Below are 26,018 nucleotides of genomic sequence, written 5' to 3' on the forward strand. Positions count from 1 at the left end.
GCTACGTGAAGATTTACATAGCCTATCATGGCTGACTTTGAAAATCTAGCCGTGATAGGCTACGTAAATTTTTATGTAGCCTATCATGTTTTTTGTTTTTTTTTTACACTTTACTTTTTTCTTTCGCAGCCGGGGAGACGGGGCACTCCCCGCCGGCCAGAATTTCGGCAGGGAGGGATGGGGCGCCTCCCCCCAGCCAGAATTTCAGCGGGGAGGGGCAGGGCGCCTCCCCACCTGACAAGAATTTCGGGGGGAGAAACAGAGCGCCTCCCCCCCCCCGAAAACAGCTGCAGGACCAGGTAAGGGACCTTCGTCCATCCTTAGGTGGAACCAAACCAGCCATTATGTGACTGAGGTCTAGCAGAGGGTCACCACTGGAGAAAACAGGGAGAGAGAATTTTAGCCAGTTCCCTTTCCCCTGCAGTCCCCTGCACTGGCTCTCATGCTGTTCTGTAGGATCCCCCCCACCCCAACCCTCTAGAGTTGGTTTTCAGGGAACACATGCAGCCACAGGAGGAATCAGCTATAATAATCTCTCCATCTTTTCCTCTAGCCTCAGTGGATTTCCACCAATCATTAAGTCTGGTTCAACCGAATAACCTGGTTTGCACATAATGCTAATCCGTGGTTTATTTAACTCATGGTTAACCCATGGCTTGCTGCTCTACCCAGGATTTGTCTAGCAACAACTGTGGTTTGTTTTCTCAATTCCTGGGTTGTTTGTTTCCCTTCTCCTTCGCTTGCTCCCTTCCTATATCCCTAATGCCTTTGCACGTAATGGGACTTCCTTCCAGGTAAGTGTGTATAGGATTGCAACCACAAAAAGGAGTATTTCAAAGACACCCAAATTACTGCTTTTATGAGTGTCTTATGAATTTTGAAAGTAAACTTTGACATACTTTCTGTGTCTTTAGTAATCAAGTACAAAAATTGCATTTCAGGTACTGGAGTGTTAAGAATCATTCCACGGCACAAAAACATTTATCCCAACCAAAAGAGAGTTTCAAAAAGTCTGTTTATTCCAGGCACATCTTTCTTCATTTACTTTTTCTTTATTTCCTTTTTCAACAAGGGATATTTGCAAATGGATAACAAAAGATGGGAATCTTTTAGGCTGGTGTTTTTCTACAGAAAGACTGGTTTGAAACCAATTTCTGACTACCTTAGAACAAGCTGACAAGACTAGTGAAGAGCTGACCCCAGCAATTTGGAACAGGTAGGAGCTGGGCCCAAATTCAGCTACAGTTTCTCTTGTAATCCCTGGAGCAGCTTATCCAAAGAACAATTTCTAATTGTGTCCATCGAGTTCTCAGTTGACATGCAAAACAACAAAGTTAAGATGATGTCATGTCCCTTATTGATGTCTTTCCATTCATACAAATCTTGATGTAATGGGCCAGTCCAAAAGGCCCATTTTCCCCCAAAACAAGAGGAGATAGCGTAAGTATTATATGTTTCATGAGGTCCAAGTACTAGACATTTACAGGTGTTATTTAACTTCAGTGCAGGAAGCTGCCTTATTACTGCCTCACATCATTGATCCATCTAGCTCAGTACTAAATATACACTGACTGGACATGAGTCGTTCACAGCCTTACCTGGAAATGCTGTGGATTGAACCTGGGACTTTCTGCATACAAAATATGGGCTGCCCCACTGAGCTACATCCCTTCACTTAATTTCTCCTTCAGCTCCCAAGGATTGGATTCCTTTCAAAACACTTCTTGTCAACCAGCTTACAGCTTAAAAGCCTTACAGTTAAGTTCCCCAGGGTCATCTCGGGCCATACTGCCATAAACATAGAAATTCACAAAACAGAATTGAGGACATTTTATCAGGATATTTGAAAAATGCAACATGAGGGCTATTCAAAGAATGCTATGGATAATATTGGACACACAAAGGTTTGGTAAAATAAAATCACTCAGATTTCTGAGTAGCATGCAAAATGTGGGGGCACATCTTTCACACTAAGAGTTGCACATTGTTCTGACACTTAAATAACACATCAGCACCCCCACTTCAGGGGAGACAGTGCTTATAAGAGACATTGCATATTTTTGTGCACATGGAGATAGAGAGCAGTATCCAATACTGCCACTGCTCATCTGCTACTTTCGTTGTTCTGTGGGACCTACCACGAGTGCGACAGGAACTACCGCTTCAGAAATCAATCCTGGAGACAAGTGGAAACATTCATCCCCAGAATAGGATATGTCAGCGGAGCTCCCTTCTGCAAGTTCCACTGACCTATCCTGTTTTTGAAATTAGTGTTGCGGCTCTTTGCAATTGCCTTATGAAGCACTAACTTCCTGTTGCACTAGTGGTGGGTTCCATTAGCGCAGAGGCAGGATTGGATGCTGCCTAGAATGTCTATATAGGAAAAACACAAAAGGACGGTATCCAATTAAGCCCTTGGGCAGGCACCCCAAGCCCTCTGGCCCCAGTGCGCACACAGCCAGCCCTGCCAGTGGTGGCATGCACACAGCCCCTACCACTGGTGGCCACAATGTAGCGCTTCCGGGGGAAAGCAACAAACAGAAACACTAGTTTCTGGAAGGGGAGCGACCTGCCTCTTTCAGAAACTAGCATTTCCACTCATTGCGGCACTTGCCTCCGGAAACGCTACACTGCGGACACCAGCGGTACGGGCCATGCACCAGGGCCAGTGGGCTTGAGCCATCCGCACAAGGACTCCATTGGATACTATCCAATATATAAAATGATCCATCGGTACAAGATTACTGTTAAAAATGCTAACGCTAAATAAACATAGCATGATATCCCAATATCATAACACAGTCCAAGACTATTTCTTAAAACAGTTTTCCTAATTTTCAGCAAGCATATAGACTCCTTTCCATCACTTAGAAAAAGGGAAGGAAATGTTTACCACCAAAGGGCATAGATGAGATAGATAATGAGCATACTGGTTACTGCTAAATTTTCATCTTCAGTTACAAGAACATGACGTACATATTTTGTAGTAATTGTCCTAGAAACTGGGTTCATATTGCTTGCTCAAAACATCCTTACATTGTTTATTTATATAGTGCTATCAATGTACATGGATTTGGAAAGCATGAAATCTGAAAACTGTAATGAATTTGGATATTTTCTGAGCCTTTAATGGCCACCATAGTTTTAAAGATATCTCTGCAAATCATGATGGCTAGATATGTATTATCTTCTAAAAGGTTCTAACATGTTTTACTGTATATGTGTGTGTGTGTGTGTGTGTATATATATATATACACACACACACACACACACACACACATGCTCCATTAAAACAAAAGCACACCATATAGAAACCAAAATTCTGGAATTAAAATATACAGTATACATTAAACATTTTTATGAAAAATGTATTGGTATAATTCATTTTCGCTGAAAAAAAATAGTTCTGAAGGAAGGATTTAGGATCACTGGAAGGGGAAGGAACTTAGTAGAATTAAGACTACCTTTTCGTCCACTTTTTCCCATTGTTTTCTCCATGAAGATGGAGACCGTAGAAACCTGCACTCAGCTATATATGCATTATAATCAATTCTATATCATAATCTAAATGCTGCGAAAGCAAGCTCTCATGGAATTTATCTAGCCTTCCTGATAACTCATGCGCATCCAAGAAAATTGCCGATCAATCTGATGGTAAAAAAACACACCATATTTTTATGGAAACCTCTTTTTTCCTTACCATGAACCCATTCATCCCCAGACGGTAATGTTGCATGTTTTGAGCCAATGTTTATCAGTGAGTTTTGTTGGCTGTTGGTAAGTATTTATTTATTTATTTATTTAAATATCAGTCAAAATGTTTGCTCCTCTTAAGGAATTCAGGAACCATCACTCCCACGACAGTCAACCTCCTGAAAACAATTTCAAATCAAAGCCGTATGCTGGGCCAATCACTGGAACATTGTGTGCAGTGTTCATATTATCAACTCCTCCAAACATACCCCATTAAGAAAAGGCATAAATTATTCTGTTATACCACTGGCCTTGGCATCTTCAGCAATACCAGTTTAAACATTTTCTGACTACAGTTGCTAATGTTAACTGCACAGTTTTCTTAACCTGGCATGAAAACACTTCCCTAACATCCCTGTTAATGACAATATAAATTATGCAATACACATCATGACATTAACTCACAGCATTAAAATTCATCTAGAATCAAGCCCAGTCTGAATCTAGTATACCATCTATGTAGTTCTTTTTCTAGGTATCTGCAACTACACATGCCTCCTTTTATTATCAATATATTAGCACAGCCATTAATTAAGATGTCAGCAAGGGACTGATGTTAATCAACCATGGATAGAGCTACTACACATACAGTTTTCCAGGGGTCAGGTGAAAGAATGTATGAAACATGCAACTGAATTCAAAGAGACACTGTGACTGACTGAGGTTTGCAGAATAAATACAGAATTCTCTCAATGATGGCATCTGAACAGAATCTGCAAATCTAATTATCATCTCCCATTCACTAACACAAAAATAAACTATAAACTTACACCTACAGGAAAATCTTTTTAAAATACTGCACTACTGCAGGTATTCAGAGCAGACATGAGAGATTTCTTGTTAGAGTAGCATGCTTACACAGCTATACAATCTAAGGCCACATGATGTCTATCACTGAAGACAGGCCGAGACAATGGCCTGGATCAGATGTGGTTTCCCACTACAAGAATAAGCAGCAGCAAGTCTCAGGTTTGCCCATTTCCCACTGCCCTCCTCTTTCATGTGCCAAAAGAGGAATTCAGAAGCGTCCACTTCCAGTTTTAAACTAACCACAGTTTCTCATGATGTTCAAATTCAGTGAACTGAGGTTTGAACTATGGTTGTTTGTTTAAACTATAGTTAATTACAACAAACCAAGATCAAACCATGGTTCAAGATCCTAGCTTATTCAGCAGTTTTGGTGAACGTCATGGGGACAGTGGTTAGTTTAAAACTGGAAGTGGATGCCTCCAATTCCTTCTTCTTGAGCACAAAAGGAGGAGGAGAGGGAAGTGTTTAAGCCTGAGGCTCACTATGGCTTTCCCATGTCTGAACTGAGCTATTATTACAAACCACCCACATTGGATACATAAGTGAATCACACTTGGAAGATATGAAAGCAGAATACAACACCCATGCTCAGAAACAGGTGTACCTATGATTAAAAGATGCTGGATATAAACAACATGGGGTGGCTTTCACTTCCATGCTCTGATTCTGAGCTTCCCAAGAAAGATCTGGCTGTCCAAAATGCTGGACCAGATGGGTATTTGATCCAGGAAGGTAATTCTTATATTTCGCTGGTAGGCAACATGGTGCCTATGGGCACCAGTGTGCCCCCAGACAACTTTCTTGGTGTCTACCAAGGCGTCCTACTCCTCCCACTTTTAACTTTTTAAAAAATCACAAATTTTCTTACTGGCAGTTGGAATCATTTCAAAGAAAAGTGAAGACCTCCAGCCACTTCCCATGTGTCTGCGCCACCCACAGGGCTTGGAGACATTCTTAAGAATGAAGATGGCAGATGACTACAGACTGATGTTTTTCTCTGCAGCGCACCCAGGCATCAAGAAAAAGAAGGGGGAAAGCAAAAGGGACTTCTGTTGCTTCTGTCTGGTAAACTGGAGAGGCTAAAGAAAATAGAGGGAGGCTAAAAAATACAGGGGGAACTGGGAAAATCAGGGGTAAGCCAGTTCGGAGGTGGTCAGGGAAGCTAGCGGGAAGGTAGGAATTATGGACAGCACCAAGAAGAAGCCAGCATGGGCTGGGGGAGCCAGATTGGAGCAACCCTGGACAGGAGGTGAGGCGTGTTGGAGAGGGTTGTGAGCTTGCAAGTGTGTGAGAAGACAGAGAAATGGGGGGGGGTGAGTGGGGGGGTTCCAATGTGGTTTCCATGTGCTTGCAGTGAGAAGGGAGAGCCATGTGTATATATGCATTGATATACTCTCTCTCTCTCTGTGTGTGAGAGAAAGACAGGGAGAGGGAGAGAGAGTGAGAGAGAGGTGATTGGTGGTGAGAAACAGTGTGTATATATGGGTGATTCAGAGTGAGAAAGAAAAAGTGACAGGGAGGAATGAGCTGTCTACCAGAATGAGATGGAGAGAGAAAAAAATCTGCCTTCTCTTGGCAGAAGCTTTCTGTTGTCATTGAAAACTGTTGATTCAAAGGAATTCTTTAATGTAATGGGGCTCAAACTTCATGTGTATCTTGTAGTCAAGGCTTTGGGGCAGGTTATTTGTCCTTTGTGACTAGCCACACACCCCCATGGCAGCCATTTTGTGGTGGTGTCCCAACAGTTTCTCAAACTGTCAAGTGTGCCCATGAGCCCAAAAAGGTTGCCTACCCCTGTTACATTTTATCCCTCTTTTTTGCATTGCTCATGTAATATGAGAGCTCAACATATGACACTTGCAGCTCAAAAAGCAGCACAAGCTATTCTTCCTTAGTAGTTCTTTGTAATTTCTGAGCCATCCTGAGATGGTATGATTTGCACTACTTTCTTAGTGCTCCAGTTAATATTCCCAAATACATAGATAGGGCAATTATTCCCTGGTTTGTTGCTGGTTTGTGATCCTAGCTTGTTTGGGAGAAGCAAGCCAGACGTTTGGGTTCAGATTTGACAGGAAGACACCTATTCTTGGGTTTTTCTTCCATTTGTGCAGCTGGGAGGAGCAAGGCAGAAGTGAATAGGCTCCATGCATGAGCATGCTGCTCGTTCACAGTAAGCCAGAGTAAGCTTATCATTATGTGTGAATGAAGGCTATGCATTCCAGTGTGCATCATGATGTGCCGTTACTTTTTCCAAAAACATGCTCAAATCTCTCCCATCATAACTCTGCCCAGTTTTGATATTATTTACCATTTAAAAACCATCTGAAATAAATCCTCTAATATCTCATCAGGTGATTCTGCCATAGGTGACTTCATACAGAGTTGTGGCCAGCGTTGTGATCAGGTAGCCTTCTCCCTGAATCCTATTGCATCTTAAGAACAATTTGCAGAAGAGGAAAAGCTCCTAATGGCCTGGTTTGCACAACATCACAGCCCACCGTGGCTTAATTTTTCTGCGGGGGCTGCCACGTCATGCTGCAGGGGCTGTCGCATCATGTTTTTTTGTCCCATAAATGGGATAAAATTTAACTGCCACAAGGTCATTACAATAATATATAAACAATATTTTAGATCATTTTGGCAGGAACATGAAAGACAGACTTTTCAGTGGCCACACCCAGATTTGGAAATCTGCCCCTCAGGAAAACCTTCCAGCACCCTTTTTAATGGCATTTGGCTGACATTTGGTCAGCTGATATTACTTTCTGCTTCTTGTAAATATGGACAGTGCTGTCTTTGTTTTTTTAGTGGTGCTTATGTCTCTGGTTTGTGGCTTTTAATTTTAGGGTATTTTTTAACAACGCTTTTTAGTTTGTACTTTGATTAATTTTCTTTCTTTTCTTTTTTTTAATTGCTCAAGCCACCTTGAGCAATATTCTGTTGGAAAGGCAGAATATCAATACTCTAAATAAATACATACTTTTGGAAGTGCTGCTATCCTGCGTCCCAAACAGGCCTTGTTTCAACTAGTGACAGCACTCATTTAGTGCTACTGCTCTCAAATATGCCATGTTCTGCAAGTGATTCATACAAATAAAGAGGCCACATATATTCCAGTATTGAATACTTTTAAGTATTATAACCCTGCCCCCCTCAAAAGAAAATCTGGTAAAAATATAAAATGGTGCTTATTCATTCATCCAGGAACATGATACCTGTTAAACCCACAGATCCATTGCACGATTTTATTAGAGTTTGGAAAAGGACATTTGGAAACACTGAAATGAACTAATGTTTGATTTCAACCCCAGATTTATTCACAGAGTATGAGTAGGTACAATCTTAGCATATGGAAGACTAAGGGGGGAATCCTTTAAAATTCTTCAGGAGTTGCAGGCGAGGGGGTGTTAAATGCAAAAAGAACTAAAGATAGATGTGGCTTTTAAAATTTCCACTTTGATCTTGCCATATTTTACACAGGAATAAATTTGGAAGTCTTCAATGGTTATAAATCACAATGAGTAAACAACTAAATCAACATCCACCAGCCTGTGCCTCAACACTTCCTGAAAGCTAATGCCACAGGCATGGTCTCTATGTACCATATTTTTAAATGAGCCAAGCAAAAGAATAATTATAGGACAGCTATATCAAGGAGTCTTATCTGACAAAAGCAAATTCCTACAGTGAGGGAACAGTGACAATCCACCTCCATCATCTATATTATATTGCGCTTGTTGCATGACGGCCTCTGAAACTGACTGCCCGAGCTGATGCAGTATCACAAAGTATTATCAAATTTTCCAACTGCTTAGGGAATGAACATTAACAGAAAGTTCACAGTACAACTTCTATAATGGAAAGGACTGTTGTAAGTTTGGCTGGAATTAATACCTTGGACATATCATAGGGATAAGAAAATTTGTGTAGGATAAGACTGGAAAAAATTAGTGAAAAGAACACTCTGATGGTAGTTAAGCTAAGGGGATGAAAGATAGTGGCAAGATTGCTAGATGGGTAGGCAGCAAGAAACAGGTAACAGAAGGCTTTTAGCCTTCGTTCTATCAATTCGGACAAAAATCCTTACAAGATGTATTATACATATGGGTTTGGATCCAGACTCAGTAATACTGAGAATAGACCCACTGAAATCAGTGGGACCTAAGTAAGCTATTTCAATGGCTGTATTCTAAGTATAACTAAGTGTGCAAGCCTATGTATGTTTAGATGGAAAAAAAGTCCTACAGCTCTCAGCATTCCTCAGCCAGCATGGCTTGTTGAGGAATGTTGGGAGTTTCCATCTAAACATGCATAGGATTGCATGCTTAGTTATACTTAAGAGTACAGCCATTGAAATGATGGGGGGAGCAATCCTATGGCCGCTAGAGAGCGGCTAGACAGCCATAGGATATCCTGTCTTCCGGGAATCTGTTTTCTGAGGTCGATTCTCAGAGAACCGACTTTCAACCTTCCTCCACATCCGCGCTGCCTTTGAGGAGCTTGCAAGAGGAGCACAGAGTGGCAGAAAAGGGCCATGTCTGGGGGCGTTCCGGGGCAGGGAGGGCGGAAATGCCTGTATGACACATCCAATGTGTCGTACAGCAGCCTCTTCCCCTACTCAGCCCTCCTGCAGCTAGACAGCCGCAATTAGCTGTCTAGCAAAAAATGCAGGGCAGGAGAAACGCGGAGGGAATGATCCCCTCAGTGCTTCTCCTACCCTTTTTTGGATAGGCGGTTGCCTCTGAGTTCAGAGGCGGCCGCCTATCTGGATAAGACTGGGCCCTAAATGTGCAATCCTATGCATGTTTAGATGGGAAAAAAAGTCCAACAACTCCCAGCATTCCTCAACAAGCCATGCTGGCTTGGGAATGCTGTGAGTTGTAGGATTTTTTTCATCTAAACATGCATAGGATTACACACTAAATTTGGATCCAACCCAGTAGAACGAGATTAACACATATCCTGCTTTTCGCAACTGTTGTTCAGATGTTCAGAACTGTTTGATGCACAAAAGTACCCCTGTTCCTTAAAGTACATTAATAACACATATAAAATCATTGGGCTCCACATCATAAAAGCAACAATAGAATAATAACAGCTAGGAATTATAATGACAAAACTAAATATTATTAAGTAGATGCAGAATAACCATATAATTTTAAAAGTTCTAAGATTTCCTTTTTCTAGATATTCCCATGGTTTGTTAAATTGTCTGTTAGAAAATATCCTAAATAAGTCTAACTACTAAAAATAGATGCATGTTGCAATTACAGAAGCTCTGTAGTTACCATTTCACTATGAGAACAAGATTAAAAGCTAGGAAAATTTGGAAACTGCACTTAAACATTTGAGGCACAAAATTATACCACTGTGCTTGAAAACATTTCCTCTGACAGCACCAGCACAGAAGGGAGCACTTATAGCACAATCCTATACATGTCTTAAAAGTAAGTCCCCTTGAGTTCAATGGTTTTATTCCCATTGAACAGTGGATATAGGATTGCAGCTTTATAGACTAAGGGAGAGATTTCTTCCTTCGTTCACTAAAGTTTGTTTTCATATCAGTAATGAAAAGCTATGCACAATGCTCCATTCTGCTCCTATGCACTGGTTTTATTACTAAACAAATCCTCTGAAATTAACAGAATTCCTTTTAACTTTCACTGATCTGTAGTGGTAGAATTATCAAAATATTTGTAAGGGAATAACAGACCAAATGCCTACTACTCATTTTTGATACTAATTTAAATTTTATCCAGAATGAAGTAATTCTGGATAAATTTAATTAGTAATTTAATGCACGGTTAGCAAAAAGCTTTAAAAACAAGAACAACTTCAATAAATGCAAGTTGTTTTGAAACCACAGTGAAAGCTTCTGTTCATTCATTTGGTAATTCTTTTAACAATACTGAACACAGAATTTATTAAGTGTTACTGACTTGTGACCATATCATATGAGCAAATAAAACTGACAGCATATAGGAGAAGGGAGGGTACATAGAATCATCTCCTTGGTAAGCAAGCAAGCATTGGGGAGAAGGAAGATGGTGGATAGTCCATCATCTCCCACCGTCTCCCATATCATTGCGTTTAGCATTGGCCATGCTTGATGGGAGTTATGGAGTGTACCAAGTTGGGGAAAGGGCTTTTATGACAACAGGTACTCTCTACATGCATGGATATTTTTCTATTGTTCATGCAAAGCCCCTGAATTTGCAGAGCTACAGGTGCATATTGAAGGTCCTGAACATCTGAAGTAACAATGGATTGGAGAAAATATGTTTAAGAACATCCTATGAAGAGATCTCTCTCTCCTGTGTAAGTCCTGTCTTTTCAGAGATTGTACATTTTTCAAAGGGGGAAAGGGAATAATCTCTATTGTAAACCTTTAGAGAGTCTACCACAGAGGTGGGCAGAAAATAGACTGGGACCTCTGGAAGATTTGCAGTTGATTACCAAATATTGCTTACTCCCAATTGTTTAATAGTAGCAGCAACAAAATGACTTTCCTGAACCCTAAATTATACTGCTGAAACGGAGAAAACTAGCAGGAGGGAAGAGGTAACCGGTATTAGATTTTTGTGTGGAAGGACAGATTTCTGTTTAATTCTGGTACTCAAAACAAATTCCAGGGCACATAATTCTTTAGTTCTAAGTGTATGTCTTTTGCACCTTATGGTGCTTCCAGACAGAGGACTCCTAACACTATAAATCAGAAGGTAACAAAAAAGATGAAAGAAGCGGTGGAAAAACACCGGAGCGTTACAAATGTAAAATGTCATCTAGACACACACCCCCCCCAATAAAACTCCACGAATGAGGCAGGACAATTACAGAATAGAAATCTTAACATGTTCATATCAAAACTTTCTGAGGACATAAACTATCAAGCAACAAAATGTAACACATTCATACAATGATACTGTTTATTTATTTCCTTCTTTTAGTTATGTTTATTATGTTTTAGTGTTGGTACTGATGTTGTTGTGACACAGCTGATAAACCAATAAAAATATTTCCCCTTCCACCCTTCCCCATTCACACAAAAGCCTTGTCTGAAAGCAACCGAGATTGTATTGCACTTTTAGAAGACAGCCCTTTGGCACTGACTGGCTAAGCTAGGCTAGAAATAAAGCTAACTTGCAAAACTTAATATTCAAGCCATTACCTCATAGCTAAGAAACAGTAAATCCACAAATCACATAGAACAAAACATTACTGGTACAAACCTATTGGGTAATAAGTGATTTGGCAGCTACTAAACAGATTGGCTTTTTTTCTGTCCTTGTACTAAGCACGTCTCAGAACACATGAACATATCTCAGCATGGTTGGAATAAACAACTGTTGCTGTAATCAAACTTCAAGAATGTAAGGATAAACTAGCAACTGCAGGAATGTAATCAGGCCTGATGTAGCTCTATTGATCTCCAACTAAAAGCATACAATAAAAAGCAACAGATATGTAGTCAGAACTAAGCAATGATATGTGTAGAATAACTATTATACCAGGCCCCACCTCCCAAAAGACTACCGAGCTTGAAACAGGAAGTCAGGTTCAGTGAACTATGAGACAGCACACTTGCTAGATGTCAAATACCCAATGAAGTATACCCCTTTCACTAAGACGACACTAACAAAAGTTACAGCAGTGTTAACTACATAAAAATAATTTACTCAGATCATTTAACGTTTCACTTTGTGAAACTATGCCAACTGCAATGATTCCCAATTAAGTAATTTTTAGTTTTAAAATAATAATCATGCAAAATGTGAGAGTTAAGAATAAAAAGAAGACTTACAGCCCAAACATACACATTTACTCTGAAGTAGGTGCCATCATGCTCAGTGCTCTTACTTCTACCACAGTATGCATTGTAAACATATTGGTCTGGTTCACACATAACACTAACCCATGGTTTATTTATCCCATGGTTTTTTGGCCTACCCAGGGTTCGTATGGCAGATGATCAAATAAACTGTGGTTTGTCTTCTCAATCCCTGAATTGTTTGTTTCCCTCCTCCTTCACCTGTTTCCTCCCTGTATCGCAAATGGATTTTGTGATTACTGGCATGCAGAGTGGCTGGGGTTTTTACCGCTCTTGCCCCCCAGCTCCGTAGCCTGGCAAAAAAAATGTGAAGAACTCATGGTTCTGGGTTCACACATAATGACAATGCATGATTTAAACAACCAAGAGTTCACAACCCAACAACAAGGTTCTCTTTCTGGGTTGTTCATGATTAACAAACCATGGTTTGATAGTACGGCCACATCATGACAATCCAGAATTCAACAACCCATACTGTGGATTAGCATTATGTGTGAACTAGGCCATTATCTTTGCACTAATGCAAAACTGGCATGCCAATAGAGTAACCAAGATTATTACACCAACGAAGTAGAGATCAGAATTTTGCCCTAAATGAGTCATAACAGCTTTAACCTAAAACTGAAAAAGTATAAACATTTACAATATGAAAGATGTCTGCTTTGAAAAAGGAATGTTGCTGGAAGGTACAAATATTTATACTGAAGATGTCGACTCAAATAAATGGGCCTTTCGGCTCAGTTTTGCTATCCGGTCATTAATTTTCCAACACAGTTGAACATTTTCTTTCACTAATGTGAAACTAAGATTGCAGTTCTTCAGCTATCAGTGTTCAAAAAGAGATTAAGGTGACCTAAGCATAATGACCTAAGCAGAACACGGCTCCACCCTCTCCAGGCAAAAAGGTCACTGCACTACTTCCATAGATTTGACTGGCATTTGAGAGTTTACAGCAGTAGGGCCCTACTTTCTCACTATTTGGACCACAACTCCGAAGATCCAATCTGTCTTTGGAGGAAAATATGTCTAGTTTTGAAAAATAACTAGGGCATCTTTCTAACACAAATCCTGTGACCTCTTTCTTTTAATTCTTACACATTAATTGAACATGAATCTTCAGACACAACATGGGTGTACAAATGCACCATCTTTCAGAATACAAGAACTGGTCCTTAGTTAGTCCACACTTAGAAACAATACATTACAATAAAAGGGGTTAATAGCTCTTATAATGGATTCAATACGTTACTCTTTTCCAGGCTCCCATTTAAGTGAAAATGCACACATGGAATGATATCAAAATGCATTGCACTTCTGCCATAAAATGCGTTCAAGCTTTTTGACAAGTACCACTAGAACCTCAATAATAATATTAATTATTTTCCTGGTAATTAATTCCATAGTAGAAGCACGTAAATATACTTTCAAGTACAAGAATAATTCACATATTAAATGCTTTCATGCTGGATGCTAATTCAGCTCCTTGTGTTAGAGTTAAGACTAATACAGCTCAACGCCATGAATTCTCTTTTCCCACTGAGCATTATGTTTCAAGAGGTGCCCGATCCTGCAATAACTGGCACATTGCATGTCAAATGTTCAGCAAGGGGTTCCCTTCAAAACAGTGAATGGGATGAAACCCTAGTTTCCCTAAGCACAACAGGTGGTTTCACACAATAATGTAAGACAGTACTCCTAAGTGTATAAGTATTAACTCTTTAAAAGCTTTCTTTGGTTGTTTGGTATCTGTGGGTACTGAATGTATGAAGACACTTCCAAGAATGCACCGGCAAGCCAGATCCTCAGACACTGACGCATGATCAGTATCAGTCTGAAGGAGGCTATAAATGTGTAGATCTATGCACATGTGGACCCCTCTGATTAATTCATTGTGGGAGCCCAAAGCATATACATCCGGTGGCGAGGGGGCTCCAAACATATGCCAATAATGTGATGTCCAGAGGACATGGCCACTGCCAGTGTTAGCATCTTGGGGGTGGGGCTAGCCAGTGTGTTCTTGGAAGCTGCTTCACATGTTCATTACTGGGCACCTGAACAGGACTGAAGGGGTCCTTCCATGATAGCTGGAATCAAATTTTTAAAAGGAAATGCCAAGTTAACTGAAGGGTTGCCCCTTCGGATCAAGTTCTTTACCAATAATTTTTAATTCAGCAAAAATAGACTCACATTCAAGGTAAAGAACATAAAGGTATCATAAACCATACCCAGCAACATGTAATAATAGACAAAAAATGGCTGGATTCAGACATAAGTGGAAGCATGGCTTGCTTAGCTAAACTATGGCTTGTTTTAATGGTTTGTACCCAAGCCTACCCACAAAGCATGGGTGATTCTGGGAGCTAATTGGTAACTACGTTTGAAGCTGGTTCACAAACCATAGTCTCTGCTAATTGTAATTTCCTGTTATGTCTGAATTTACAGACCACTGACAAACCACAAATAGGACCACCGCTCCGTCTCAAGAGGCTGGTGCACCACAGAAATGGGAATGAACATATAAAGTTAAGTGATGACCAAATTGATGGGGGGGGGAGCAAACAAGCAACTCTAAACCAGGGATTGTCTGTTGAACGTCTGAAAGCTCAAACCATGCAGAGATAGCACAAGTTATGGTTTGTGCTAGCTCACCATGATAGCACAAAACCATGTTTTAACTATGGCTAGCACAAGCTATGGTTTCGTGTTATGTTTTAACCGGGCCAATTAGTTATCCTAAACCCTATTTATTTTATTTTATTTCTATCCTGTACTCTCCTAGTAAGCTTTGGTGTGTGAGCCTAGTAACCAGGCTCACACACTGTTGTCTACACTCACTTGTTCAAATACTCTTACTCAGTTCCTGGTTTGAGAAAACTATGGTTTGTTGTGAAGTCCAAATTGGGTAAGTTATGTCTAGCATAAACCATGATTTCTCCAATTCTGATTTCATGCCAAACTATAGGTTGCTTAAACCAGAAAGTAAAGGACAGAATTGAGATGGGGGAGAGAAGGGGGGTACATTATATAAACATACACACTAACACATACACTACACACTTTGCTATGTAAGATGATAAAATACTATCAAATAATTCAATGTTATTATATTTTCAAATCTACTGATACTCTTTAATTGATTTGGAGGATCGCCTGAATAGATTCAGTGTCTAAAAGTTCCATACTTCTGATTCTAAACTTTCACTTTGAGCTTCTTGAACTTCAGAAAATGCTTTCTAAAGCTTTGCATGAACTGAAATAAGCTTCTGAAGAATTTTCTTTTCACATGTTATTTTGTTACAAGTTAGTTACAAGTTTGTATCTTCATTATTTTACTTGATGAAAGAATCAGGGGCAAAAAGAACCAGAGGCTGCATTGTACAAAGCCCTTGCTGCCATGTTATAAAAGCAATAAGCTGGGCAAATTCCCAGACTTCACTTCCAGACAAAATACCTTAAGGGCGCAATCCTATGGATTTGGGCATACTGGAAGTTGTAGGCCTTTTCTCTGTCTAAACATGCATAGGATTGCGCCCTAAGATGGTTTGTATTCTGAAACATCTCAGAGTACTTTCCCCACATCAAGTCCTCTACAGTTTACTCTTTAGCCCTCCATTAGCATTCCAATACCATATGCATAGAAGGATGAGCAGGACCGTGTCCTCAGGCCACCCCCTGCCCAATGATCATGTTCAGATGTAACGGCAGCGTCTGGTGGCAATTCATGGGTTAATTAACCCATGAATTGCAAGGATGTGCACTGTGCCCGAGCTGCTTCCCATTTCCTGAAACAACCTACAACTGCGACATTTGTAGGTTGCTTTCATGATGTCCAAACGGGGGCAATTAGAGTTGTTCATGGGTTGAACAAACCCAAGAACAAACCATGGGTTTGTTGTTCCAGGAAACCAGAAGCACCTGAAAGTTGTGGGTCAATTAACCCACAAATTGTCACCAGGCACCACCATCACATCCATACAGGGTCATTGGAGGGCAGGGCTGGACAGTGGATAGCCAGAGGACATGTTCCTGCTCATCCTTCATTACATCCAAGCAGGCCCAATGTCTGGATATTCATGGGAATGTCAGAAATGGGAGCTTATGTGCAAAAGGGGAGCCTATGTGCTTACAGCAGTATGTGCATACATGTATAAATTCTGCTTTCTGATGTTCCACTGAATGTGCAGATGCCAGGAGGTGTGGTCAGAGAGTGGTCATTGCAGCGGACCAGATAGCTCCCACTGCCAGTTCCACATGCATGGTATACATGTGGAAAGCTAAGGGTACACAGCCCTGAAGTCTTTTGCATTATTACACTTGACTGGACAGTGTGGCAGAGGACTAGCACTGTAGTATATATATGTATATAGCCCAATCCAAGCAAATCTGTATATAGCCCAATCCAAGCAAACTATAGAAGGGCTAAACAAGGAGTTTGTGCACCTGGTTACAAGCTCATACCTTCTCCAATGTCAAGTACACATCCTTCATATCTCACAAAGGGGGGCGGAATGAGGGGATACTAGCATCACGCAGCTTGTTAAACTTCTCCTTAATTTATGCTTTTATGTGTTAATATTATTAGCCATCCTGGTAAGTCTGATTTGTTTTAAGTGTGGGATATAAATTGAGTAAATCAAATAAATAAATATATACATACATACATACAAATTATATCTTAGGATGTAATTTAAAGTGGAAAGTTCAAGTCAGCAAGACAAGCAAAGATTTAGAATGATGACACAGTTGTTTTTATCTGTTCTTTTAATGATTTGATACTAATAATCAATCTTAAATTTTACTGACAGCAGCGCATGATGTAGCTGGGTTTCTTTTCTTTTTTTAAATGAGATGTTATTCAATGACACATAGGTTGGCAGGTAAAATGTCACTGCAACCTCCACAGTACCTGACTAGAAACCTGACTCAACATCTAGCAACAGCAGGGCCATATCTAGGGGCGGTTGTGCCTGGCGCAGGCTTACATTCTCCATCTTCTCCCTTCCTTATATTCCCAAACTCCACCAAGATCCCTTACCTCCCCAGGCAGATCGAGATTCTTTCTGTGACATCAGTATTATCATTACATGCAATAGGTAATTAAGGCAACATAAAAAAATGTTGTTACTCCTAGACTGACTCATATTGGAAGTGCTGCAGGAACCCTCAAGTTCTTAATGCTTACGGGGGGGGGGGGGGCTGCTGTTGCTGCTGCTGCTACTTGCAGCTCTGCAGTGACTCCAGAGGCTTCACTAGTAGAATACTGTAGTGTGTGTGTGTGTGTGTGTGTGTTGTGGGGGAATACTTGCTGCAGTCCAATCCAGATTAGCAGCTAAAGAATATATCTCTGATACTCTTCTCCCTCATCAGCAGTATTGTTGAGGCTATAACCCTAACACACTTACTAGGGCAGCTTTCCCCAGTCTGGTGGCCCCCAGATGTGTTGGACTACAATTCCCACCCCGAGGCAATGGCTGGGAGTTGTGGGGATTGTGGTCCAAAACATCTGGAGGGCGCCAGGCTGGGGAAGGCTCTGCTAGGGAGTAAGTTTATCTCATTAAGACCTACATCTGAATAAACATGCTTAGGATGATGCCGTGACTTTGCACGCTGCCCAATCCTATGTTTTATTCACCCAGAAGCAAGGCCCACTGTGTTAAGCAGTAGGCACAGAGACAATGAGAAACTATGAGGCAGCTACCCTGCCTGTTTTACTAAGCCTCCCAAGAAGCTGATCTCCAGCTTTTCGTCTGCCCCTGAAACATGTGAATTACGTGTTTTTCAGTTTTAAGTCATGTTAATAATTATACAGACATTCCACGATCGTGGTGACCCATTGGGCACCCCTATAAAAGCTGCACCTGATACTGCAACCTAGTTATGCTGCTAGGATATGACAGTGATAGAAACTGTTATATCGGATTTTTTTTTTAAATGAAGAACATTTCCAATAAGCCAAAGATACAAAATGTGATATAATGTAAAAGGTTGTACTCACTTAATACACATAGAAAATAAACCATGCCAATTTTTTTAATGATTGCCACTTTTCTGGAAATATAAAATATATCTTGATTGACAATTCACAGTGCAGAATTTATTAATGGCTGGCTGCGGAATGCTGGGAGTTGTAGGACTTCTTTCTGTCTAAACATACATAGGATTACACCCTTGAAAGAGGTTTAGGCAAATTTATGGAAGATAGGTCTGTCAAAAGCTATTTCCTGTTATGGTTCTATAGAACCTCCCTGTTCAAATGCAGTATACCACAGGATAATTAATACCAGTTGTGGAAATGAACAGCAGGGCCAGCTGCTGTGACCCTCCTTGTGGGTTACTCAGAGGCATCTGGCTGGCCACCGTGGGAAACAGGATGCTGGACTAGACAGACCTTTGATTTGATCCAGCAGGGCTTTTCTTACATTCTTAATTTTGAGTGAACCAGAGAGGCCTTTAAGAACACATTTATGTTCAGTTTGTCATCAATTTTACATTTAAGATTTTATTTAAACACCCTTGAGATGCATGCCTTAAATAGAATATAATAAGGTCCTTAAAAGTTTGAGTATTTTTTTAAACCCTATTGGTACAGAATACCATCCAGAATAACTAACCATGGAGGCTTTCAAGGATTAAGGCCCTGCATATAAATGAGATGGTTACTCTGTACATCTTCTATATTGTCTAAGGCCTAAATAAAGATATGCCTAATACGAATAACTCAAAGTAGAACAAACAGAATTGAAGATGACTTTATTACTCAGAGCTTACTCAAGATGGCTATGCCAGTTACTCTTGTGAAACTAAAGATGTCTCCTTGAGTAGCTGAGCTGTAATACTAATCACACCACAAGTGTTCCTATGCAACCCCAGTCTCCAGTTCTGAAAACCTGTACATAAACTCCATTCCCTCCCCTACCAATCTGATAGAGAGCATTCAATTATATATATGCAAGTAGCAACATGACATTGCTCAGTTTTTGATAGGATACAATTAAATGTCATATTGACAGAAAAAGGAAGCAAACCTTGCAAAACAGGATTCCCTTCTCCCCTATACACACACACGAAAAATAATATTCACATAGTTGCTAAAATATTTATATTTCAGAGTGACATCACTCTGAGGACTGAGCTGCATATATGAGACTTGATAGCTTGTGAAAACATTTTGGTGGGATTTGTTTCACCTTTAAATTCAGCTGCTGAACACACAGCAGAGAAAAGCTGCTAAAACAATATAAGGCCTTGGTTTCAACTTTTAAACTCTTTTAAGTTTTTAAGGTTCAGAGAACTCTGGAAAGCACTCTGTTCAAAAACCTTCCTCCCCAATGATTAAGATACAGCATGACATTAATTCCCCCCCACCCTCCAATTCAAAGTTGCACTAATTGAAATTCGGGCCAATACACGGGGGGGGGGGGGGCGGCTTCAAGGAAAGCCCAGAAGAAGGCGAGATTATATGAGAACTGGAATTCAGGTTCCATCCTTGTCCCTTTGTTATGCAGAACTGAGCTGCATTAATCTCACACCCAAGAAATACATCTGGGTTTCTACTAAAGTTTCATCTCTTCCACACTCGAGAGATGATCTTCTCCTTTAACCCCCTTCCAGTGCACCCTCTTTTTCCAAGAAAAGCTTTCCAGTTGCGCCGAGGGGTCGAGGTCCCCCACACAGTTCGGGGAATATCTCTATCTAGAGAGATAGAGATGCATCATACATATTTCTCTTTCCCCTCAATCTATTGCACCTAATGCTTTTTTTAAAGACTTATGCAATGATTGCTGGGCTCGCCACGCCTTGCAACACTCCCTTCCTTTCAACAATAACAAACTGAAGTTGAAAATAGAAAGCAATTACCTTCCGAGCCAGTGTGCTCCGCCAGCCAGAGCCCCACATAATCCAATAGGGCAGCGCTATAACCTCCTGAGCTTCTCCTCCTCCTCCTCCTCCAGAAATTGAGCCTCGCCTGATTATCACAGGCTGTAGCCTCCGCCCCCCCCCCCCGCTTTCCCCCTTTTCTCTTTTGGGCAGTGCCTTGAGAAATCCTTTTTGCCTTTGTTAAGGGTTAGAAGTTGAGCCTTGCCTGTTCACTCTGCCTCTCTTTCACTTCTTGTATTACAGTTACATGGCTGTGTGACGTTTCTGGCTACATGAAAAGAAGGAGAAAACAACTGAGAGTGAGAGCCGCCTGCCAGAGCGAAACTCCGCCCTTCTTCGCCTCGCTGCTGTCTCCTCCCTCCTCAGGACTAACGCACAGCAACAAGCGGCGGGGGGCGGGGGGAGAAAACAGAGGTTTGGCCCTCTTCCCTCACAGGTACGATCCCCTCCCCTCTTCCCGAACTCACTTGCAGCTGCAAATCCAACTCAAAATATGTCTTCCGTAAACATCGTTCCACTTTATTATGCCGATTCTTTTTTGACTTCTCCTGGGATGGTTAATCGCAGCCCTGGCATACAGTAAAACCTGACCCTGCCGCAGTGGGTATCACAATGGCACGACTGATCCCATGCTACTACAGTGGCGCTCCAAACACCACAGTTGCGATGCTAGCGCCACAGCGTTTGCCGGTACAGGCGCTACTGTGGTCTAAGGGCATTCCCACACATGAGGCTGCTTGTAGTTCTCAGAAATAATACTAGGTGACAGTGAAATCCTAGACGTTTCTATCGGTGGTAGGCGCCACTGAATTAAGGGTCTTCAACCCTATGCACACTGACCTGGAAGTAAGTCCCCTTGAACTCAGTAGGGCTTACTTCTGAGTAACCATGTTTTAGACAATGCTTTAAACTTCCAATTCGATACACACGTATTTGGAAATTAGGTCCCTTTGGGCTAAAAAGCGGTTTACTTCTGAGTAAACATGGATATGATTGGACTGTAAATGCACCTTTGAACCTTTCTAGCACTACCTGTGTGCATGCAAGACAAAAGGCAGAAGAGAGATATTTTAAAATTGAATGTACATTCCAGCCAGCGTGGCTTTTCCTTTTGTATCACAGATGTGGGAAATGCGAATGTGCTCATGTGGACGGATTTCCCATGGTTATTTACTCAGAAGTAAATCCCACTGATTTCAGCAGGACTTTCTCCCAAGAACATAGGACTGTATCCTTAACTTATGTCCAAGTAAATGTACATAGGATTCTGCTGCTGGTGAAAACACCACCCATGCAAATACCATATGGCTTCAAAAGGCTGCCATGAGCTGTTCTGTAATATTAACAGTGATCTTTTTTACACCATAATGTCTAACAATAAGTGCAACCCAGCACTAATAAAATACAGGGGCCCAGTGCCACTGAAGTTCAAGGCATAGTACTATTACTATATTCAATTTCTGCTTGCCTATGGCAGCAAGCTGCTGAAATATTGATAGACAACTCCCTCCACCTGCAAACACACACATATTTGCCCCAGGCTGGGATGGAGAAGAGGGGTAGGAAACAGGTAAAAAACAATCTGGCTCTAAAACTGTGTAACAGAATAGTGAAATGTTCCTACTGTGGCGTTCTGCCCCCTTTTAAGTTATGCTCTTTCAAAAAGTTAAATATATGGCTGCCAAGTGAGTTAATGAAAAACTCTTTGGTAGTTAACTCATTTAGCGCAGCAGCTATGAAATAAAGTATGTGGCACAAGGCCAAAGCATAAAGACTCTCTTTGAACATGCTCGAGTTTCTTTGTAACAAGAAATAGTTCTGACCATCTTCAGAGTGAAGTGGGCAGTTGGCTTCTACACAAAAGGTTGCATTTAGTCCTTTAAATGTCCATCCCACCCCTTCATCCAAATTTACAAGATGAAAGTATCCAAGAAATCAACAATTTATCCTTGAAAACAGTGAAATCTTAATTGCCCCAAACAATCAATATGCTAACAGGCAGTTTATGTTCCTGAAACAAAACCAGAATCAGTTATAATATCAATATTAGGGACAAACATACGGAATCACAAAGCGAAGAATTTAAGTACTAAACAGGACAGGATCCATGATAGGCAGGGGCCATTACAGCTATTCATTTAGTGAATGTGCTTATTGTGTGGTGTAGAAATGACCATTATTCATAGCATTCATGGAGTATGGTGACCAACAGTTCTTCTGTTGTGCCAGGACAGTGAGGTCTGACATTTGCTAAAGTGAACTTTTTTTAAAAAAAATGTGTTCATACTTAAAAATATAGCCAATACAGAAAGAATCAAGAGTAGTTTGCCTTAGCACTGGAAAATAAAGCTGGGGGTGGGGGGTACACATCAGTCTCCTTCGAAAACCATAAAGAATTCAAGCCCCCCCCCCCTTGTGATTCGATGTGATTCTGAAACCCCTCCCCAAAATCCGTTTATACCAGGGGCTCAAATAGATATAAATAATCACATTATTGGAGGGGAAATGGATGTAATTTTTGGATGCACGCCACCTTTTCCCCCCTCAGATAAGCCCGTCTGCCACATCGTTAAAATATACCCATATATGATTGTACCCTTCCTTGCCTTCCGCAGATCTCAACTTGATACTTGAAACCACCTCCTTATGATAATTCTATTCATGATTAGAGTTCTTCTGGTCCGACGGACTGGATTTTGGTTCACAGCAGATGGAGGGTGGGGGTGAAGAAGAGGTATTCATTTACCTATCCAGATATTGGCGTATATGCCAACAAAGACAAATGCATGTAGAAAAATACAAGGGCACAGTTCTTCCGAGGCTGTACTGTGGAGTTGCAATGCAAACACAGTAAGCGGTAGGAGCTGGTGATTGGAGGATTGGACTGCCAGTCTTGGCTAGAGGCAGGAAAAACAGGGCTACTTTGCATCGGTGTGTCCCATTCTTCTTTGCCACTGAGTCACTCAATGACCAAAAAAAAAAAAAAAAGCCCAGAGTTTAGGAAACAAACATCCATTTCCATGGAAGGAGTTGGTCTCCTTAACCAATAGCACTGGGGATGGAAAATATTTATGCATTGCTTCAGTGGGAGATGGAAAAGCGAACTGGAGACTGGAACACACTATTCGCTGTAAAGCTTGAGAGGAGGAGGAAGGGACCGTCGAGGTTAGGTGAGAGAAGGAGTTGTGTCGCTCCGTTGAAAAGGGCTTTGACCTTACATTGATCTCTCAAACTCTTGAGTTTAGTACATTTTTAAAGGCAAGCCAGTTGGATTATAACACCCCCCCAACTCTATCTAATTTATGAACTCATTAGTCTAATTTCATTATTTAATCATGTGCCTAGCAATCGTGCTTCCTTAAGAAAGGGCTGACCTATTTTGGGCTGGAGATAAACGATCATGTTAACAGATGTTAATCTTGTAATCTGTTTTCCTGTGAGCACTTCGCATACCCGTATTTGAGACATTAACAACAACCACACACACACACACAAAGGATGAATTGACGTCACTATTCAATACTTCGTGTTGTTGTTTTTAATGGAGGGGGAGAGAGAGAATCCGCCCAATGCTTTCAAAGACATTAAATCTTTTCCCCCACTTTATAAATGCTGATTTGTTCTGCCTCAACTCCCACAGGCTTTTTAATTTGCATTTCGAATTCCACAGGTTACACCAATCTCCTTTTATACACACGCACAAATGGAAACCACCAATAAAGTAGTACATGTGGATTGAGGGAGGTGGGGACAGAAGGGTACATCTGGATTAAATAAAGGCCTAGAATTAATAGGTTTCCAAAAGGCGTGTACAGGCAACAACACATATGTCTTTCTATATCGAGGTTTTTCAAATCTCTCTCTGCTTAATGGAATGAATAAGATATGGATACACACTCACCCAGAGCGCGCGCGCGCACACTCTCACACACACTGCCCATTCCCTTGAACGCGCTTGTCTACTGCTACGAGTTTGATCACCGCTCCCAAAGCGCTAACGTTTCTAGCCCGAGACATTTGCCGCGGGAAAGGGGGCAGGCTTTATTGGAGCATTCGGCTGGGGAGGTCAACCGATGCGCGAACGACCACCACCACCACCACCACCACCACAAAGTGAAACATCCCCGCGTCGTCACCTTACACGCGAGAGCGTTTGAAAATACTCTTCCGCCCCGAGAGCTCTTACAACTAACTCTGCCTGATTCCGTCTAAAGTTTCTTCAACTTGTCGAAACAGCTTAATTCAAATGACGGTTGCAACTATTATGCTGATTCTGGGTGGAGTTGGGAGGGGCAGAAGAGGAGGAGGGTTTCATAGGACAAAATGTCTGCATTATTTCTCTTCTTTTTTCCCCCACTAGGCACTCCTCTCTCGCTCTCGCTTTCTCTTTCCCATTCCCTCTCCCCCCCCCCCCCCAGTGTATACATTCAAGACACATCAAATGAGCAGGACTCATCCACGATTATGGCCTTTCAAGGGCTCCCGTTCTATCACCCTTAAGCGAATAATGTTTAGCATTTACAGCCCCCAACTTTCTTAAAACCATCCATGCCCTTTAATTCAGCGGATGGTAGAATGACCACCAAAAAAAAGTGGTGGTGGGGGAGGAGGAGAGAGACACTTTCGCTCTCAGCATTCAATCAATACAATCCGCAAAACACCCTTAATAATTTAAGTGGCTCCTGCCCGAGCTGGACGGGCTTGGAGAACTATCACCTACCCTCCGTCAGCCAAAAGCATTTCATTTGGAAGACAAGCCATTTGCTCCCTTTTTCTTTCTTAATGGATGGGCATTACATTCAAGATTTCCGCCTCCCACCCCCGCCTTCGACGGAGTGTACAATGCCCCAAAGGTTCACATCATCTAGAAATCCACACGGCAACAATTCACACAGCGCCCCGCAAGAGCAAAAATAATGATCCCTCTTTTATTTTTTCATTTCAAACGGCCTCAAACTGATCGTTTCCGTAGAAAGCCCCTTCAATTACTGGGTGAGATTAACTATTAATTGGAGCCGCGAAGTTTTTCCCACGGGTGTATGAAGAATATTCTCATCCCCCCCCTCCTCCCCATTTCTTCCCCGATCTCCCTCCCATCTCCTTCCCCAACACCTCCAGAGAAAGAAATCAGCCCCTTGGAAATCTCTTCCAAATGCCCTACCTTGCTACAGTTAAGGTGATGTGATTTTAGAAGGACACAGACAAACAAGAACCTGAAGGTGAAACCATGCGCTGAATGCAATAAGGAAAAGACTGCACATGATTCACTGCGCCAGCTCCACTCTGGCGAGCAGGGAGGGGGCGTCTCTACGCTCCTCTCTGCCAAGCCCCGAGCAAGGGGTGTGCCAGCTCCAAACTTTCCATCGCCCTTTGGCCCGTCTGGGAATCCTTTCACAGACCCGAGTTGGAGTACGACTGGGGCATTCCCTTATTTTCCTTTCCCCCTTTTCTCCTTCAATATATAGGTGGATGTCTTCCCCCAGCAGGGAGAATGGTCTGTCCTATATTAAATGCACACACTGTCTACTATTGTCTCATCAGCACAAAGTTCTTGTATAATGCAGGAAAGTCTAGATGGCCAAAAATGAGTCACATAAAAACAATTATTCCACTAATAGCACTGATTCATTAGCAGATCTGTTATTCATCTCAGCTTCTGCCAAATGACTAAATAGATGGAATTACTGGAAGCTATCACATATATTCAATATATTTTTATACACACACACACACACACACACACACCACA

The 26,018-nt window shown here is 41.4% G+C and overlaps 1 protein-coding gene across 14 annotated transcripts in view; it reads right to left on the reverse strand.

The window, feature by feature from the left end:
* Positions 1-25,554, reverse strand: part of ZNF516 (zinc finger protein 516) — a 158,170-nt gene extending 132,616 nt beyond the window's left edge. For 7 of the 14 annotated variants that reach the window (XR_014790192.1, XR_014790191.1, XM_084850023.1 and 4 more), the window contains exon 1: positions 20,249-21,528. The gene's annotated coding sequence lies outside the window, so the exon portion shown is untranslated. Of the gene's footprint in view, positions 1-1,598; positions 21,529-25,430 lie in introns of those variants that run through there. The other 7 variants (XM_084850027.1, XM_084850026.1, XM_084850025.1 and 4 more) reach the window with 4 other exon arrangements.
* Positions 25,555-26,018: the final 464 nt, after the last annotated feature.

Source organism: Heloderma suspectum, chromosome 4, assembly GCF_057233095.1.
Source record: "Heloderma suspectum isolate Gila_16-S chromosome 4, 16-S_ref, whole genome shotgun sequence".
In the NCBI taxonomy this organism is placed as follows: Eukaryota; Metazoa; Chordata; class Lepidosauria; order Squamata; family Helodermatidae; genus Heloderma; species Heloderma suspectum.